General features: G+C 34.6%; 1 protein-coding gene across 2 annotated transcripts in view; it reads left to right on the top strand.

Annotated features, from left to right (window-relative positions):
- Pde9 (phosphodiesterase 9) overlaps positions 1 to 19,448 on the top strand; it is a 167,880-nt gene that overhangs the window by 71,565 nt on the left and 76,867 nt on the right. Inside the window, exon 4 of one of the 2 annotated variants that reach the window (XM_076536120.1) lies at positions 12,228 to 12,293. The exons of the other annotated variant lie outside the window; for it this stretch is intronic. The gene's annotated coding sequence lies outside the window, so the exon portion shown is untranslated. The remainder of the gene's footprint in view (positions 1 to 12,227; positions 12,294 to 19,448) is intronic. 2 annotated transcript variants of the gene reach the window in all.

Genomic DNA, 19,448 nt, shown 5'->3' with positions numbered 1-19,448 from the left:
CTCTGCAGTTTAGAGTCACAATCTAAGTTCATATTCTAGATTTAGACTGCTTCCAATCATTTCTAAATGTTTAAGGATTATTTGAGATTCCACTCTTATAGTCTAGATCTATATATCTAGGTCTATCAGAATTCTTTCAGATTTTGCTCCTTACTCTAGACTTGAGAGCCTTAGTTTATAATTCCGGTCTGGACTTTAGAGTCCAGAGTCTAGAGTCTTGAGCCTAGACCAAGTGAAAGATAAGGAGCTGAATATGATAGGTTGGATATTTCCACAGTTTTCTTATCAGAAAATGGTACGGGGCTGTTAGCTTGTTATCGCGTTCAAACTTGTTATTATTCTTTAGGAGCCTAGAAATTACTTTGCTAACGGTTATGTTGTATTAAATGCTTGCAAATTCTGAGAAATGGATAATTGAGAATAGTGAACGTGCGCCGAGTAAATGTATTTTCATAATTATACATTTTTATAAAGTTACAAGTTTATATGTTTTCAAATATTAAAATCACTGAATTGTCTTTTCCAATTAGGCTTGTCAATATTTTTACATTTTTTCGTAATTAACGTCGACAATGGTTATTGATTCAGATACAATTTTGACTATTTATAGCGAGATAAAATTTTCGACATTTATAATGAATATTTTCAACAAAAATCATTTTATTAAAATCTATTGATCTTTTTCATTAAACTATAACTATAAATCTCTATGGAATTTTACAAATTCGATGTATATAGAACTTTAGAAATTATATTTGAAACAAACGATGCAGTACGATCAAGTGATAGATCGATAGAAATTCTTCACACATTATAACCTGTAATACGTTTCAAATAGTTTCAAGCTTTATTGTCCCTCGTGACACAACTGTTTGCTGAAAATTATTCAATACGGTGATCGCTGTATAATCCAGCGATTTACATGAAATAACTATGGTACATTATTATCACCTAATTGGATAGTACGATTACATTTTCACGATTCCATGAATATTCTCGTGAAACGTCGAACTATACACAAGCAACAGAAAAACATAACTCTTTGTGAAGTTTCAGAAACAATCAGTTAGCAAAGGGAACCGTTTCGTTGTAACGATCAAAAACGAAATATCAGCTTGAAATCTGATTGACTGTGTCTGTGAGGTCATCGATAGTCGTTTGCGACACTATTGGAAACGTCGTTGTCGTTTCTCTTGGTCGTTGGCGTATCAAAGGTTGGCGAGGAGATATTTACGGTGCAAGATGAGGAAGCAGAAGAAATCGCAAGGGATGCGAAAGACTCCTTTGATGTTGCGAGACTTTGATGATCTTGGTGGCTCGTTTGCGATTTGTCGTCGCCAATGATAGATCCGTAATCGTTCTTCCGTAAAAAATAACGGAGATACACACGGTAATGGTGGTCGTCTAGATGAGAAAATAATTGCTGGTATCGGTAGAAAAAAAATATCCAACTTGTACCGCGATTCGTTGCGACGCTTAAGTTAATTCGCGCATCTCTTGTAATACAAAAAAAGAGCAGTATAATCTAGTATAGTTCTAACATTCTACGTCAGTTCTTGCTCACTGTATAAAATATACCAAGTTGCCTCACCTGTCACTTAAAATTCTATAATTATTAAATTATACAATAAATATTTAGTTTTGTCAATTTTATAATCTTCAGACCTATTATGAACGTTTGTACTATAAACTTTTGTGTGAATTTATAAGAACTCTACACATTTTCAGCTTTGACAGTGTGGAGCAGCTATGTAGCCCCTTTTGATATGAAATAGTTATATCAATCATTATATACAAGATACATTGAAATATGTCCGAAATTTAAAAACTAGAAAATTCTGATGCCGTAAGCTGTGAACGCACTGCGTTTTCACGATGAAATTCGCAGTTCACTGATCCCGCAATCGCGTAATCTGAAAGAAACAGATACATTACGTCCTTATCGGTAATACATGAACGTAGACGAAACCTTTATTTTTTGGTATAATCAGCAGTATTCATGAACTGCTTATCAAGGAAGTGTTCTGAGCAAGCGATAAGGTGGGAATCAAAAGATCGTAACGTTCGGGTTAACTCGTGAATATAAGTATTAACAGTCGGCTAACATATGGTACGTTTAACGTAACAACCGTGTACCGCGTTGTACGACTTGGCAGTATTTCTCGAACACTCGCTACTTTATTTAAGCTTTCGTCGAATACGCTTCGGCAATTCGAAGCGAGCACTTTAACCGCGCTGCCATTTTTGCGAGTATTTCCCAGATAAGGGTACACGTTCCGGCGTGAGACTAAAACGAGCAGATACCAAACGGAAAGTTCGCAGCGTACCATTATGTCAGAATGCTAATATGCATCGTGTAGACGATAGACAATAATTACGTACGATATCGCGGACGTAAAGCTGGCTACATTGTGGCAGCCTTGTAATAAGGTATCGCCAATGTTTCGCTCTTCCGACAGTTTATTGCAACTAACGACGAACGATCTTGCGAGTTTCTACTTCGCAGTATTGTTTCTCGTTAAAAGCATCCGATTATCGTTTACGACCTCTCTCTATACCATTACGAACGTATCAAGAACATCGAACACCCTTCAGGATGTTGCATGATCGTTCCATACGCTAACAACCTCAACCGTAATAAATACGATGACGCATGATTAGCCATTATAAAATATAATAAGAAAACCCGAGGGGTAGTTAAACATTTTTACAGATTGAAATCGGTGAAATTTTATGGAGAATTTTATAGAGGAATTGAAGGATAACTTCATAAAATCCTTGTATCATCACATGTGGTGATATTAACGTTTTTCATGGACCTTTTTGACATTTACTTACTCGTAAAACGCAACTGGAAAATTGATATCTGGAAGAAATGCGAGTCTCAACAGTTTTCACGTAATTAAACCCGAGTTCAAAGCACGGTACTTGTAGTCACTCAGAAATTTTGACGATTTCGGGTCTTTTGAATTGTTCAGAAAAATGAACCAGAAATTTTGGAGTGTATTAATTCATCTAAAATACTAGCTTTTACTGACCTTTACGTACCAAAGCAGTATACAAGCTTCGTAATCATTTCCATCGAACCTTGATCTTCCGATACAAGTATCGCGATATTTGGTATCATAAAATGGTGGTACATTTTATACGAAATCTATACGGTGCACAGCGAGCTAATACCTTTATCTTTTTTACCTTCCCGAGAAAGCTCTAGCTCGTGCCCGTAAAGAAGCGTACATATGCTCACGTTGTCAGTGGCATAATAATAGCGCATACTTTACGATCGTATGTGCACAGTATCGCTGATATTGCATTGGGTCTATTTTATCGAAGGAAAGTAGAGACCCAATGATAGCAGGAGAGAAGCGGTCCCCGGGACAGGATTCCATTTAAGTGTTCAGCAAATACTGTTACCACGAACAATCCGCTCGCTTTTGCAGCTACCATCCGCTTGATAATGCGTTTCGCGGCAGGATGTTATACGACATCGATGGCATCGTTGTCTATCGGTTTTATATCGGATGTAACGTCTCTCCGTGAAGATAAAAGGTTCGCTTTTCATCGAACAACAAACACCGTTTGATCGATTCGCACGATTCCCCGCGATATTGCGTAAACAGAAGCTTTTTCGAGCTATTACCACACCGAACACGACGAGCGAGGTTTTCGTCAGATTTTTATCACCGTCGTTACAGCGGTCGTCACGTACGATTTATCGGCTGTTGCGATTTTATTAGGTGCTTTTATTACGGTGCGATTATTCAAAGAATTTTTTCGGGACCACAATGACGCAATTATAGGGGGAGCTCGATTTACCGGTTCACCATTAAGATATATTGGTTTGCCGAAAGGATTTGTCATTTTTTTTTAATTTATAAAATCATCAAATATTTTTGCTTTACTGAGAAGTTTGAAGACATAGAAGTTTAGAGGTCTAAGGAATTAACCATTTTGAGATGCAAGGATTTGGGGAGATAATCAATAAATATGATCCTCATATGTGAACATGTGTTTCTTTCTAAACACGTGGGAATCAAAAAATGATTATCTAAAAATTTCGGGACAAGATACTTTTGGAGAACATTTGAAAATGTCAAAGTTGGAAAGTTTGAAAATTTTGCAATGCAAAGCTTGGATATTTGAAAATACAAAAATTTTGTATAATAATTTGAGAATTAAAAGATGTTCAAGTTTGTACGCTGTCCTTGTCCGAACGAAGCCTACGTTGCACTTGTAGTTAAAAAGATACATATCGATACTAACTACCTTGGCAGCAAAGTGCTCGAACACCATCCATACATATCACTATCGATCCAGTCATAAACAACAGATTATTATTACTCAGCAACAAGTAACTTGTTTTAATACCGCAGCAAAAACGATGCCTGATCAGCATCATCCTGACGCAGTACAAAATATCTTAAATGTCTTACTTATACATACATATTAATGAATAGTAATAAAGGGCTCGTTGAAAGTTAATTAGAAATTCTAAGAGACCTCAACCATGCTTTCAGACGCTGTCATTAATTTATTACATCGAACGAGAAGCGTCCGCGAAATGAAATTAATGAGCACGAAACACGTTAAAATAACACTGTTGCACAATTTGCATTTTGAGTATTATAATAGATCAGGTTTTCATCGCAACTGGCCGTGATGATTACAGCTTGTCCGTAACCGTAGTATGCGAGCGGAATGCAAGCTTCAATTTCGAGACGATTCGCGAAATGGCACACGCGATTCGAATGGACAAGAAGCCTTGTGAGAAATTAACAGCGGCCAAGGATATTGTGTTTAATTAGCGAATGCGAAAGTATACGAATGGAACGGTCGAACCAATTTAATGCTATCGCATCTCATCGCTGTTGAAACGTACGAATATATGACTGGAACGATGAAGCTTGACGCTACCGGTATTAGTTAATTACAAGAACGATTCCGCGAGCCAGTTTCCCGTTTATCGCCGGTCATTAATGGGATAAATAATTACGTGATTCTTAATTCACCGAGTGTATCGAGTTTCAACGTACGTTAGCTACCACGACGTGTCGCGGCCTGGTCAATCGATGGAACCTCTAATTAAATTACCTCGCTACAGCGAATTAAATCAACGAATTATCTTCATCATTATGATTCCGTGTGACCACTGAATTGCTGTGTCCTCCAAAAACCGATTGTCCTTCGTTAACGAAATCGAGCAAACAATTTCGTTTCGTAATAAAGGTATCGATTAAGTGATTTCACTCAGATGACGTTCAAATTTATTAATAAGCGTACGTTCAAGGATATGCATGTCATATACATATGACTGCTCGAGATTCTGATAATTGACGCTTATCCGGACAATTTCGTTTCATCTTCATTTTAGAAAATTGTGAAATTCATAAACTTAGAAACTAACAGACCTTGGGAATTTCGTAATTTGCAAATGTGGATGTTACAGTGAAACACCGAAATTTGGAGAATGTCGACTTTGACCGGTGAATGTCAACATTCACATAGTTTCTTGGTGTACGTCCGAAATATTTGCTAAATACCCATTATCCCATTATTTTTGACTTACATCGATAAATGTCGATATTCACTATGCACTAATGGTGAATGTTAAACATGTCGGAGATTTAACCTAACCACTTCTGAAAGTATTTTAGAGTACTTTTCTTGAGAAAAATAAATTTTCTTTTTATATGAACTCAAAAAGTATTTCAGAAAGTAATAAAAAAGACCAGTCAAATAACATACATATATTCTTGAAGTCACGAAGTGCAGTTGTATGCGTTCAACACCGAAGGAAAAAGATCAGAATTAAATAAGATGAATATTTGGAGCTGCTTAAATCCAGCTGATATTTGAATTAATCCTGATATCGATGTTGACCGTTCGATCGTCTCTGTATCCCGGAATCGTATAACCACGATCATTGATCGTCCAATTTTCTCGCTCATCGCCGCCATTGTGGATTGACTATGCGAACCAGCATTCTGTGAACCGGCGTTGTACGAACCATCGACACCCTGCTCTTGTGGGTAATGGGAACGGGGGATTTCCATTCACTTGATGCTATTGAGATTTCTGGCTGGCTGTGTCTGACCGGATCAGCTTCGTATGTCGGCGCCTCGAGTGGTGCAGAGTAGCGGGAATTTCGGGATCGATATTCCCCGTATTCAATAGGGAAATCGGCTTTCGCAGCCGACGGCATCAGGGCTTTAATGTCAGTTTCCATGTTCACACGCGCGAAAGAGACACTTCTTTGGCTCGTTTTCGAGATCTCGTAAAACGATCTTTTACCAGCGTCACGAACGTCGATCCCCGGATTTTCCGGTTTCGTTCGGGTAACCAAAGCTCCGTCTGGTAATTTGTTTTAGTTCGCCACTCGAACTCGGGAAACTCTTCGCTGTTAATGAGCTGGCAAATTAAATTTCAATTTTATTTCGACATCCACACTTATCTTTGTTGGAAATGATTCTGTGTGATATGGTAGCTACTTAATAATTATAATTTCTGCTGATCAATATTTTTAGCGATGGTATTTCTATGCGCACATTCGAAAGATTTGCGAATATTTATCGAGTTATAAATTCGTTGCCTATGAATAAGTTTCATACGATGTTTGAGGGATTAAATTCAAAGTAAATCTTGTACACAATGGACATATCGTCCATTTAATCAAGCGCCCTAGGCTCTCAAAGATCGCGGAGCAATTTTATTACGAGAAAGCTGCAAACGAATGCACTTTCTGCCAATTTCATACACGGCTGGAAGCGTATCCTAAATTGTGTTGCACTCTCGTCGGTCGCTGTAGCGTTTCCATGGTGACTTTGAACCGTAGGCGTGCATGCTTGCAAGCTCGTTTCACCCTCTAATCACTAGTTACCTCGAGCATCCTTCATATCCCGTGCTTGACTCCTTGATACTCCTTTTTCGCGTTATTCGTATCACTTTTGCTCAACGATGCGTGCAAACTTGATCTAGAAACGAATCTACTTTATTTTCCTTTTTTTAATACATATTAAACATGTCATTCAAATTTACTATTACATCAATTTACTGTTTAATTATAGAATTTTACGGGTTAGGTTGTTAGAGTGTAGGTTTAATACAGGACGACTATAATGTGTGGCAATATAACGCGTGGCGATCTCATGCATGACAATTATGGCACGCACTAAACACAATACGTGGCAACTTCAAGAATATAATGTATAGTGATTTGATGCTTGAAAATTACAGTGCGTGGCAATATAACACGTGGAAATTACAATGCGTGGAAAATATAGCGTGTAGCGGTATAACCTGTAGGAATTATAACATGCGATGATATAATGCGTGGAAATTACAGCGCATGGCGATATAACGCGTGGCGATGTAACACGTAGCGATATAACACGTGGAACTTAAAATGCGTGAAAATTATAGCGTATAACGGTATAATTGCGTAGAAATTGCAGCGTGTGATGATATAACGCGTGGAAATTTCAGCGTGTGGCAATACAACGTGTGGCGATATAACACGCGGAAATTATAACTTGTGGAAATTGCAGCGCGTGGCAACACAACGCGTGGCGATATAACACGCGGAAATTAAAACGCGTGAAAATTATAGCGTGTAGCGGTATAATTGCGTGGAAATTGCAGAGTGTGGTGATATAACGCGTGGAAATTTCAGCTTCGTGGGAATACAACGCGTGGCGATATAACACGTGGAAATTATAACGCGTGGAAATTGCAGCGCGTGGCAACATAACACGTGGCGATATTAAATGCGGAAATTGTAACGCATGGAAATTAAAGCGAGTGACGATATAACGCGTGGCGATATAATACGTGAATATTACAGCGTGTGGCAATACAACGTGGGGCCATTTAACGCTTCGTACCTTAACACGTCACACCACGTGGTAATCTAGAGCGTAGTATTCGACGAGATAAAATCGATAAAATACACGTCAAAAACACGATAACGATATGACGTACGACGTAATGTATCATTCGATGTGTTATCGTTTAAATCGGAGAAATTGTTCAGTAATAATGGATCGTCACACTTGAGATCTTCATTTCTTATGTTTATTACTTTTTTGTGGATAGAGATATGAGCTTGTTTTTCTGCGATATTTTATTCAGATTAAATTGAAGATCTAATCGAAGCACCTGTCACCTTTTGTTGCGTTAACGTTTAATCCGTTTGGTTAATGTATTTTCGGGTTGATGAGAGTTTAATGAACTTAAATACGAAGTTGTGTATTTTTCAGTCTGAGCAGATTTCACAACAGATTTTAAGGAGTTGGAAATGTTGCTTCAAGTAAATGACTTACATTTTATTATATTTAGAAATTGTATCGAGACTCCTTTGATGGAAGAATGTACACTTACATTTAACGACGTCCAAAGTTTCTTTCGACTTCGAAGTAACATCATAAATAAAAACGTTTCAAAATAATAAACCACGTAAAAGTAAAGTAACAATGAAACTTATTTAACTAACGAGCTAATTCATTTTAACCGTGAAAAGATATTTTTCGGGCTTTTAATTGAATAAAGCGAATTTATACGCACGGTGTGTCTGAAAAGTTTGCCGGAAAATCGAGGCAGTACAAAACCTTTTGCCAAATTAACCTAAAATTTCACGAAATCCAGAACATCGTAATTAATCAAGAGAAATCTACACCGACGAGCTAATTTCTCTTAACGAAACAAAAATGTATTCTCGTTAACTTTTAATTAAAATGCGTAAAGCAGTTTTTGCCTGACATGTACCTAATGAAAGGCAGTATACATTTTTCTATATTTTCAAAAAATCCAGGCTGTTTAAAACTCTTCATCCAATTAACTTGGTATTCAATGTGACTGGTAACAAAAAAAGGGCCTCAGTGACGTAGTAATTTATTTTAATCGCAAAAAAATGGTTATCTTGCGATCTCTGAATCCTTATATCAATATTCATTTGCGCTTTGTCACTTGACACTTTTGCAGGGATCTGTTCAAGACCGGTTATGGTGGATTTACAACAGATTTATGCGCTGGTGAACAAATCCCTAGAGAAATGAATAGTGCACTTTAAGCAATTAAATTATGTATTGTATCATTAAATTATGTATGATATTAAGTTTTTATCTTTTCTGTTATTAGTTTGCTCTTTTTTTAATAATTTATTTTTAATGATTAGGGGGTTTGATAAATGCAAATATGCAATCGTGGACATTGGTGTTTAATCAAATTCGTAAATTTATTTAAAATTTTTAAGTTTCCATAATCCTGGATTTCCAAGTCCTCCAAGTTTCAGATTTTTAAATTTCTTAATCTGAAAATCAGCAAATCTTTGAAATAAGCAAAAAAATCCCCAAATTCTCAGATCACCAAATCTGCAAATCCCCAAATCTCCAAAGTGCCGAATTGCCAAATTGCCAAATCCCTAAGTCCCTAAATGTCCAAATACCCAATCCTCAAATCCCAAAATCTTCAAATGCTTAAATGTTTAAATCCCTCAATTCCTAAATCCCTAAATCCCTCAGTCCCTAAATCTCTAAATCTCTAAATCTCTAAATCTCTAAATCTCTAAGTCTCTGAATCCCGAAATCCCAAAATCATTAAATCCCTAAATTATTAAATCTCTGTATCCCTAGATCTCTAAGAAATTTCCAATTTCTCAGATCCCCAGATTCCCATATTACCAAATTCCACCTCCCCTCAGAATTGAATTACGTCTTTCCACAATTCTCATCGATATCAAAATATCCCTAGCACACGATCTAACAGCACCGTCCTTGGTTCTCGAGGCAACAAAAATTCTACTCTCCAATTAACTGAATCCATTGCGAACGTATCGTTCCACGATCGCGTATCGTGATCGTAAAATCTTATTCGTCTCGATCGATCCGGATCCGAAGACGATGATCCGCGCGAAGAAGCGCACGGACACACGCTCGCGTTGTTACATATACGGACGGTAGCAAAAAGTCCCGGACTTGTAACGCAATTGTGCGACGTTTAATTCGATAAATTAACCTCTGGTCTTGGTCGTCGTCGGGGTTTCAGCGACAGAAGAGAACGACAGAGAGAAACAGTCGACTAAACCGCGGCAGGAAATCTCTTCAATCTGCCCTGATGCGCCTCGTTAACGAGTGTTTGTTTTCTTCCGTCGTGCTCGTCGTTCGCTGTCCTCCGCTTTCTTTCCTCCTCTCAGCCCTGTTGCTTTACTCCGTGTTCGAGTTTCTTCTGCGGAATCTCGAACGTTTCCTATGCTGGCAGAATGAAAATTTTGCTTCGAGTCGTGGAATGTCTTGAAGGTTTGATCACCTAAAATTTTCTTTGAAAACGCTCAGTCGAAGGGTTAGATGGAACATATACTTTTTATTAACATTTTGTCACATCAGCCAGGTGATGCTTAATCTTCCGTACAAATCATTTATATTATTAAGAATTTGTCCACTTACCTAATCAGAAATATTCGTATTAATTATTTGAAACTATTGTCCAAACTTCAAAATTGCCCAATTTTCCCTAAATACTCCAAGTTTCCACATCCCTAATTTTCAAAATGTTTAATTTTCTAAATCCCTCAGTCATTACGTGTTAATCATATCGCTATTAATGTTTCACTGAACAGTTTTCGTCTAAAGCTCACCGTAGCGAAATGGATAATTAATAATTATTTCAGAACCAATTAACTATTTAATCAATAACCTCATGTAGTAAAATTGCCTTATGTTATTCATTAAAAATCATATTGGAATTAATAAGTCATAGACAATTTTAGTTAATTATAAATTGTAAATAATTTTCTGTGCAAATATATATATATATATATAGAGACTTAATTTAAATATGCAGAGACTATCATTTTTTATGCAAATATATGTGTACACAGAGATTTAATTTAAATATACAGTGACTATCTCAATGATATGTTAAACATAAAAATTACTCGAGTGCCACGTTTACTGCAAAAAGAGAAGTATAAATTGATTTTCCCTGATTTATTGATACAGAAGAAATTACCCAAAACGTATTACATTTAATTGCACTCGAGACAACATAACAGCATCTCTGCAACCACTGTCAACATGAAACATACCCCAACTTCTTCCGCACTTATTGTTGTTTCCGTTTCATGTATTTTCTCATTGTATCCTTACCTCCATCACTTTCTTCATACTGAACTTTCTATAACATTCCGAGTTCTTCCACTTTCTCGATCTCGACTCTTTTGTCGCGAGAAGTTTCCTCGTTTCTTAAGATTTTCTTTCGACACCGTTCATGTCGGATTTTCTTTTACTTAGATCTGTATCGTTTTTTCTTCCTAATGTCGGCGTCTCGTATCCACCGTCGCCGTACAGCTTTCAGGGTAATCGAGCTTTATACACCTTTTATTACTTTTGTAGGCTAGTATTTTCACTTATTAGGCGAATTACATTTTATACGCGCACCGTTTTATTTACGTCGTTTTGTATGGAATTGATAATTTATTGGATGTCTATTTGTAAGTTTTATGAAGGAAATTGTAGTACTGGGAAAATGTGAGGTACAGTGAATTAAAGGATACTTTTCTACAAAGGATATCTTTTCTATAATAATGATATATATAAGATAAAAGCATACATTATTTAATTTCTTGGATGTTTATTAGCGAGTTGTGCAAAAGAAATTGCAGTAGGTATGTACTAGGGGAATGTGAGGTAAAAAATGGGTGCAATTTCTATAACAATGATAAACATAAAATAAAGGTATACATTATTTAATTTCTCTACGATAAGAAAAGGTGTTCAAATCTATAAAATCCCACACCAATTTTTCTATTATAATACACGATTTTTCTAAGATAAGAAATAATGTATAAAATCAATTAATATGACATGTTTATTTTCGGTTTGTAATGTGAGCAAACATACAACCATTCACGTTTATTTTCCATTCAGCAAGAGTAAAGAATTTCGAGTTTAAAAATTGCTCCATTGTGTCAATAAAATGACTTTTTTTTATCTCTTGGATTTGACGAATTTGTCACAATACTATATTCTGCAGGCTTTGCATGGTATTTCGGTGTTTTCCCAATTGATCATCGACGTGTAAATGTTGGATAAATATTCATCTGCGAACCCGGGTATCTGACTTTATCCATGCATTCTATAGCGTACAAGTTATTCAGTTTTAACACCTTTTTGTTATTACATGAATATTAACACATGTGAAATGTTATATGTAATAATGAAATGTTCTCCTTACAGGAGCTGGTTTTTATGAAAAAATTGGTTAGGTACCTGTTCCCAGCTATAGGTATATAATTTTGACAGGTAAGTCAAGACTATAATGTATTATTATAATATGTTATAAATTACCAAATTTGCAAATCTCTAAATTCTCAAATTTGCAAGTATCCAAATCCCCAATACTTAGACCTCTTACTAATATATCGAGACAGGTCACGCAAAGTGTCCAACAATCAGTGTTAAATTAGATTTATATCAGTTTAATGACGTACAAGAATGTAATCTTTTCCCGATTAATAATTATTAAGTTAATAACGATTCCTCCGCGTTAATTACGTTTTTTAATCACAACCGCGTCGACCATTTCCCTTATTCATTAATCATAATTGCTGATTGGATTTCACGTAGTCATAATCATTAATCGTCGCACAGATTACCTTCTGCTCAGCTCTAATTACAATTTTTCTTGATCATATAAAAGTCGAGCGATATAAAAGATGATTATCAAAATTATCTTTTTATTACGATGATATCGATTATTTTATCACGCAATAACTGATATCTGCATCCATTATAGAAGTCCAGGAGCCCTTCACAGAAAATACTTTTATCGCACTTAAATATTAATAGCCAGCTATTAATAATTACAGTTCCACTCAACTTTCGGTATCGATCATGCTCTTGGAAATTGCTCTATTTCCTTTAAAAAATTGGGAGGTCAAATTCTAGTCACACACGAAAGACCATTCGTGGAGAATCAAAGATTATTTTCAGTTGAGAAAGTCCTTTCTGAGTGATACACCTGAATCCTTTTATATATCGAGTATTATATCTTTGATATTCAGCTTATCGTTGTACGATTTCACTAATATGGAACATGCATTGTTAGGAATAGAATGTGTATTTTATTTTTAAGATTTTTTAAACATTAAGAAATTCGAAAATTTGAAAATTGTTGAATATATGTTTTGACTAACACGAAAACTCTAACCTATAATATATTCTAACAAATATAATCCGTTCCTTCAACATAAATTCAATTCCCCATCCTCCAATTTTATCACAAGTAATTAAATGTTTTGAATACCACTGTTAATAATGACTGGAATAGGTATCCTATAATGATAGGGTGTTTCTATAACGTGTTGTTCAATTGTTAGCCCACAATGACACGACGTTGACATATTCGATTAGAAACTTTGTCGAGACTACGTATTCTTTAGAGTGCAACTATTCATTACGTTGATAGCACTGTAATTACTCTCTCTGGAATTAACTGTTGTTCATACTTTTACTACGTGAGAATAAAGTGTACATTTAATCTTACTGTCTCTTTTATCCCTTCTGCGTGCTTTTTTCGAGAATACAAAATGCAGTCATTAAAGTACAGACATTGATATCATTAGATTTTTATTTTACATTCATTGTTTCTTATTGTGAACGGCATTCTTGAATTGATAATCAGTACAAATGTATTATTAACCATTTTTCAAATTTAGAAATTTATTTTAAGATACTTTTTTTTCAAACTTCTAAGATGTTCTAATACATTTGTATTGTAATATTTGCAAAGAAAAATGTGTAAATTACATCAACATGCATTAAGGTATGCATTCAACTCCTGACTAGTAAGCAGCCATTTTATTACATAGCAAGTATGACTATAACAAGCATAGAACCTTACAAAAATGTGAACAAATTGATAGACAAACCATATGATAGAATTTGTATGAAAATGTGAAACAGTATTAATTTGACACAAACTAAATAAATTCAATTTATAACAAACTGTTATATTCCAAATGTTATTATATCCTTATATTCTAAATGTTACGTCCACATAACCTCGTTTAAAGACAAGTACCATATCAAAAAGTAAAAATTGTTAGTATACAACAGAGTCCAGTTCATCATTTACAATTTAAAGTTTCGTATAATCAAAAAAAGAGTTAACCATCGAGGTTTGTTCGACACCTAGATAAGTAAAATCTCTTGAAGTTATTCGTGCCACGGTTATTTATCGATTCGAGCTCGAATCCTGAGCTTTCACGCTTTACCGCACGCCGAAACTTTACATCGTGAAATCACCTGTAAAATAGATGCTTAATCTTCCATGGTCGGGCAAGAAGGATTGCAATTTGCCGGATGAAGCCGGTGCCGAGCTTCAGATCGGATCGGCCGGATGGGGTTCGTCTCTTTTTTCCCCCTTTTTCGATCTTATTGGAAAATTCCGGCTACGTGTACCATTGTGACAAGTGAACCGGCAGAATCTGTTCCTTTTTCTTCCACTCCCTAGATGTGACTTTATCCTCATTTTTAGACCGCGAATATCCGGTTTTCTTTTCTGCTGACATTTCCATTTGGGATTATTGGTCAGAGAACGAAATCAACGTTTCGTTGCTGATTACCGCCAGATTATCGGACCTTCGGTTGATTACAGGAATTTCAGCGACAAAATTGTTGGAACTTTTTAACTCCAGACGTATTGAACCTTGGACTCGATTGTCGTGCGATCAATGTCGGATCAATTATGCAATGGCGACATTTTTTGATGCTCGTGGATGGTGGTGGTAGAATATACAGGGTGTTACCTGTAACACTTGCAGCCATCTTACGAAAAAAAGTTTAGGACAATATTTGCAAGGTATGAAGTACACAATAGATACTAGTAAAGCAAATTATGAAAACAGTTTGTTTTCTTGGCAAATCAAGGTTAACTTAGGTTTTTTAAATAGGAATGTACATGTTTTTTATTCGTAGCTTTAGAGGACATCGGAACGAATTCAAAACACGTGTTACATGATATTTTTATTAATATATTATTCGATTTACAGAAGAGAAAATACCTATAAGTGCAGCTATTATATAAATTGAATATAATTTTCACTAATTTCTTTATTGCATAAAGTTATCGTATTTTAATGTATTATCCAACTACCTAAATATACGAAATAATTAACAAGTCAGACAGCAGACATTAATAAAATACTTTTCATATGCATAATTCCCATTACCTTTCAAACTAATTTATACCGAATGAGATTTATTAATTTTACGTTTATCTCTGCACCCACGCAAAAGTTCCTTTATAATTTTTTGACGAAGTAAAAAATTTAATTAAGGTAGCTATTATACCATTGAATGATATGAAATTACTCCCCTTATTATAATTCCATTCGTTAACAAAATATTAAAAAGTCCGGAAAGAACAAGCTCTTTAATTCTCCCTTAATTCCGATTTCCCGAATCTCGTAGCAGGAAGATAGCCCATGGGAACAGAAAATAAATATTAATTTCAATAAGCTGTTCAAAGTGCCGCTAATAAGTTTGCCGGCGTCGAATAATGCCGGCTAAAACAAACGAACTTCCCGGGCAAAAAGGTACACAGCGACGTTCATTTTATACGGGACTCTTTATTTAACTTGGCTGCGCAATCCTACGTATTTCTAGCTGCAAGCTTTTCATTAACGTAGCGTTTCGCGTAACAAGAAGAAATAATGTCACGTTATAAAAGTCACGTAAAATGAATCAGAATTGTGTTCGATACACTTTAATTGCAATGAATACCATAGCCGGGGGACCGTTCGATGATGTAAAAAAAGAAATCGGTTCCCTTTGATGCGGCTAACGAGAGCCATTCTCTATTGTTCGTAATTTCACCATGAAACTATTAATCTATCGACAATCCCTTGATCATTCCATGACCTAAATCGATTCGATGCCTCTATTATGGGATGAGTGGGGGTTTTATTATTCATGGGTATTTGGGGTTTTTATACGATTTGAGGTAATATTTCTTTTTGAAAATGATATTTGTACTGTGGTCATTTGAAGAATTGTTTTATATATGACATATGGTCATTTTAAGAATCATTATGTAATGATATAGTATTTATTTTAATCATTAATACTGTAATTTATATTGTAATAATAATTATTAGTAAATTCATATTTGGACATTTACAAATTTTGAAACGTTGAAATTTTGTATATTGGAATTTTGCCAGTGTGGAAATTTAGGAATTAGGGATTTTAGGAGTTCGGTAATTTAGTAATTTGGGAATTGTGCAATTTGGAAATTTAGGAATTCGGAATTTGGAAATTTGGAAATTTGGAAATTTGGAAATTTGGAAATTTGGAAATTAGGAAATTAGAAAATTAGGAAATTAGGAAATTAGGAAATTAGGAAATTAGGAAATTAGGAAATTTGGAAATTTAGAAATTAGGAAATGTGGAAATTCGGAAATTTAGAAATTTAGAAATTTAGAAATTTGGAAATTTGGAAACTTGGAAATTCAGAAATTTAGAAATTTAGAAATTTAGAAATTTAGAAATTTAGAAATTTAGAAATTTAGAAATTTAGAAATTTAGAAATTTAGAAATTTAGAAATTTAGAAAGTTGGAAATTTGAAAATTTGGAAATTTGGAAATTTGGAAATTGTAGAATTTAGGAGTTTTGAAATGTAGCCATTCGGAATTTGAGAAATTTGAAACTTAAAGGTTTCTGGAATTTAGGTATTCGTAAATTTAGGAATTCATAATTTCAAAAATTCGAAAATTTAGAAAATCAGGACTTAAGAAGTTCTAAACTTTCCAGATGCAAAACTTTGAAATTCGATTACATAGAAATTATATAAATTTGAAAATTATTAATTGAACAACTGAACTTTGAATTAAAGTTCCCAGATCGTTTATTTACAGATTTTGTAAAGAGCTGTAATTAAACGTTTTAATCACCTGAAATGAGTGCTATGAGTAATCTAGTTGATGTTTAAACATACAATGTAACTTAATTATTTCAATCATGTTTACGTAACATATTGCGCTCTTCACATGCTGTAATATGCTGTATTGATCGAACAATACAATGATATGGTTAATTCCCTGTCGATTATTCACTAATCTAATAACCAAATATGCTGATGAATGCTGAATAATGTTGGTAATTAACTGTGTAACAAACTGCATAATATGAAATGTAAGTGCGTCATCGATGGATTAGCAAAATAATGTACAATATAATTCTGAGGAACTTCACCTACGCAATAATTCATGAAAATAAACACAGAATCCATTTAAAAATTCAACGTACGTAAAATAGGGGATTTTTGCGTATAATATTAAAAAGTTCACATATGCAAAAATTCATAAAATTAAATGTAAAATATCCACTTTATTACACAAAATGGAGCTGTACTACGGAACTGTACAATAATTCAAAAAATTGAACACAGAATCAATTTAAAAATTAAATATACATAAAATGGATGTCCATAAAATCAAATATTATAGAACTTCTATGGAACACTTTATAAAATTAAACCCAGAATCTGTTTAAAAATTAAATATTCATAAAATGAGGGATGTCACATATGATATTGAAAACTTCACATATGTAAAAATTCATAAAATTAAACAGAAAATCGATTTAAAAATACAACATACATGAAATAAAGGATGGTCACTTTATTACATAAAATGGAATACTATGGAGTTATACAATAATTCCAAACACAGAATCAATTTTAAAAATTAAATATGTATAAAATAAGGGATGTAAACAATATGGATAATTAAAATGGAATATTCCGAAACTTCTATGATACAATTTATAAAATTAAACACAGCATCTGTTTAAAAGTTCAATATAAATAAAATAAGGGATGTCTACAAAATGAAATATTCCGGAACTTTTATGGAACAATTCATAAAATTAAATACAGAATCTGTTTAAAAATTAAATGCGCATAAAATAAGCGATTTCCGTATAACATCGAAACTGTGGAATTTTTACGTAATTCACAAAATATGAACAGAGATTTAAAAGACCATAAAACTCGCGTGCTAAGAATTCTTAGCGGAAAGATCACGCGATCAATCATGAATAGGGTGTATTTATCGCAACCTGTTCATAAGTAACCGAAAAGAATAGATCGAAATTCCATAATAAAAATAGCGATACCAAAGAGAATAAAGAAGGTTCTACCCGGTAAAACAGCTTATTTAAAGAATCGGTGCGGTAGGAAACTCATTTCCACAAGTTGTTTGTCGACAAGAAAAAATCCTTCGAAGAAATGAAGAGCAACGTAATAAAGTTTATAAGATCCGCGGTATCCTCGAAAGCCATAAAGACTATTTTCTTGATGAAAGAAAATTGCGGGGTTCGAAAAGAAACGAATCGCATAAAATAAACGACACGCACACGAGAAGAAAAATGAACGAAAGGTCAGTACGCATTTTCGTGAAGAGGATCGCGCGTTTAGTCTCGTTTCCATGTGGCCCGGGGACACGAGATCCTTTGTCCTTTCGCTAGGCTTTGGGATACATAATTTAAAGATAAAAGGGAGATCCGTCCGGATCTCGAATTTTTCCTTTGATGCTCGCACACCATACTGAAGAGTAGCTTCCATAACAGTGAAGGGTGCTTTCATTAAAATACGTTTGTGGCTTGCTTTAATATTTCGCCGCAGTTCAACGTTTAACCTACTTGCAACGAAATGAACGTTCGACGACGTACGCTGATTTTCTTTGTACGTGGATGGAAATTTTATTATTCTTCAAATTTCGAGGACTTAGTTTTCGGATTTCCGAATTTCTGTCATTTCTACATCCACGAATTTTCTGCCTTTGTAAATTTGTAAAATTTTAAATTTTAAACATTGTTAAGTTTTCAAATGGGCAGCTTCTCAAATTTCTTATTTGATATAAATGTTTTATATTTATTTGATATTTTATTTGAGTTTTATTTGATATCAGCTACGAGATATCTTTAACGTTTTTATTTTCTATTACTCCAAATCCACTTTAACACAACACGTGCTACTAAATATTGCATTTCGTAAAAATCTGTGATTCCCTTAAAATAAAATCATGTCTAATGGGAAACAAGCCTTAAATTTGTTTGGAAGTGAATGGTTAACCTGATCTGTTTTACGGAAGACCCAGTCGATTGTTCGAAGTCAGGTTCCGCAATTTCGAGCCGAAACCCGCCAAGAAAATTGTCGAATTAAATCATGACAGCGGAACAAACGAAAAAAGAGAGCTACCTTTCCTGTCGATTCCACAAAAGGAAGTTGTCCGTTCGAGTTTCCAGAAATCTGCCGCTCCGATTTCGCTTCAACCGTCGAAACTTTCGGGATGGTTTCATCGCAATTCATCGTGCAACTTCGTCCGACGTCGAACGAATAAATTTGACGTCTCTAAAGGAAACAAAACGATGCGAGAGATCGATGATAGCGT

Source organism: Megachile rotundata, chromosome 1 (genome assembly GCF_050947335.1).
Source record: "Megachile rotundata isolate GNS110a chromosome 1, iyMegRotu1, whole genome shotgun sequence".
In the NCBI taxonomy this organism is placed as follows: Eukaryota; Metazoa; Arthropoda; class Insecta; order Hymenoptera; family Megachilidae; genus Megachile; species Megachile rotundata.
The sequence above is the reverse complement of the archived record's forward strand: the minus strand, read 5'-3'. Positions and strand labels throughout refer to the sequence as shown.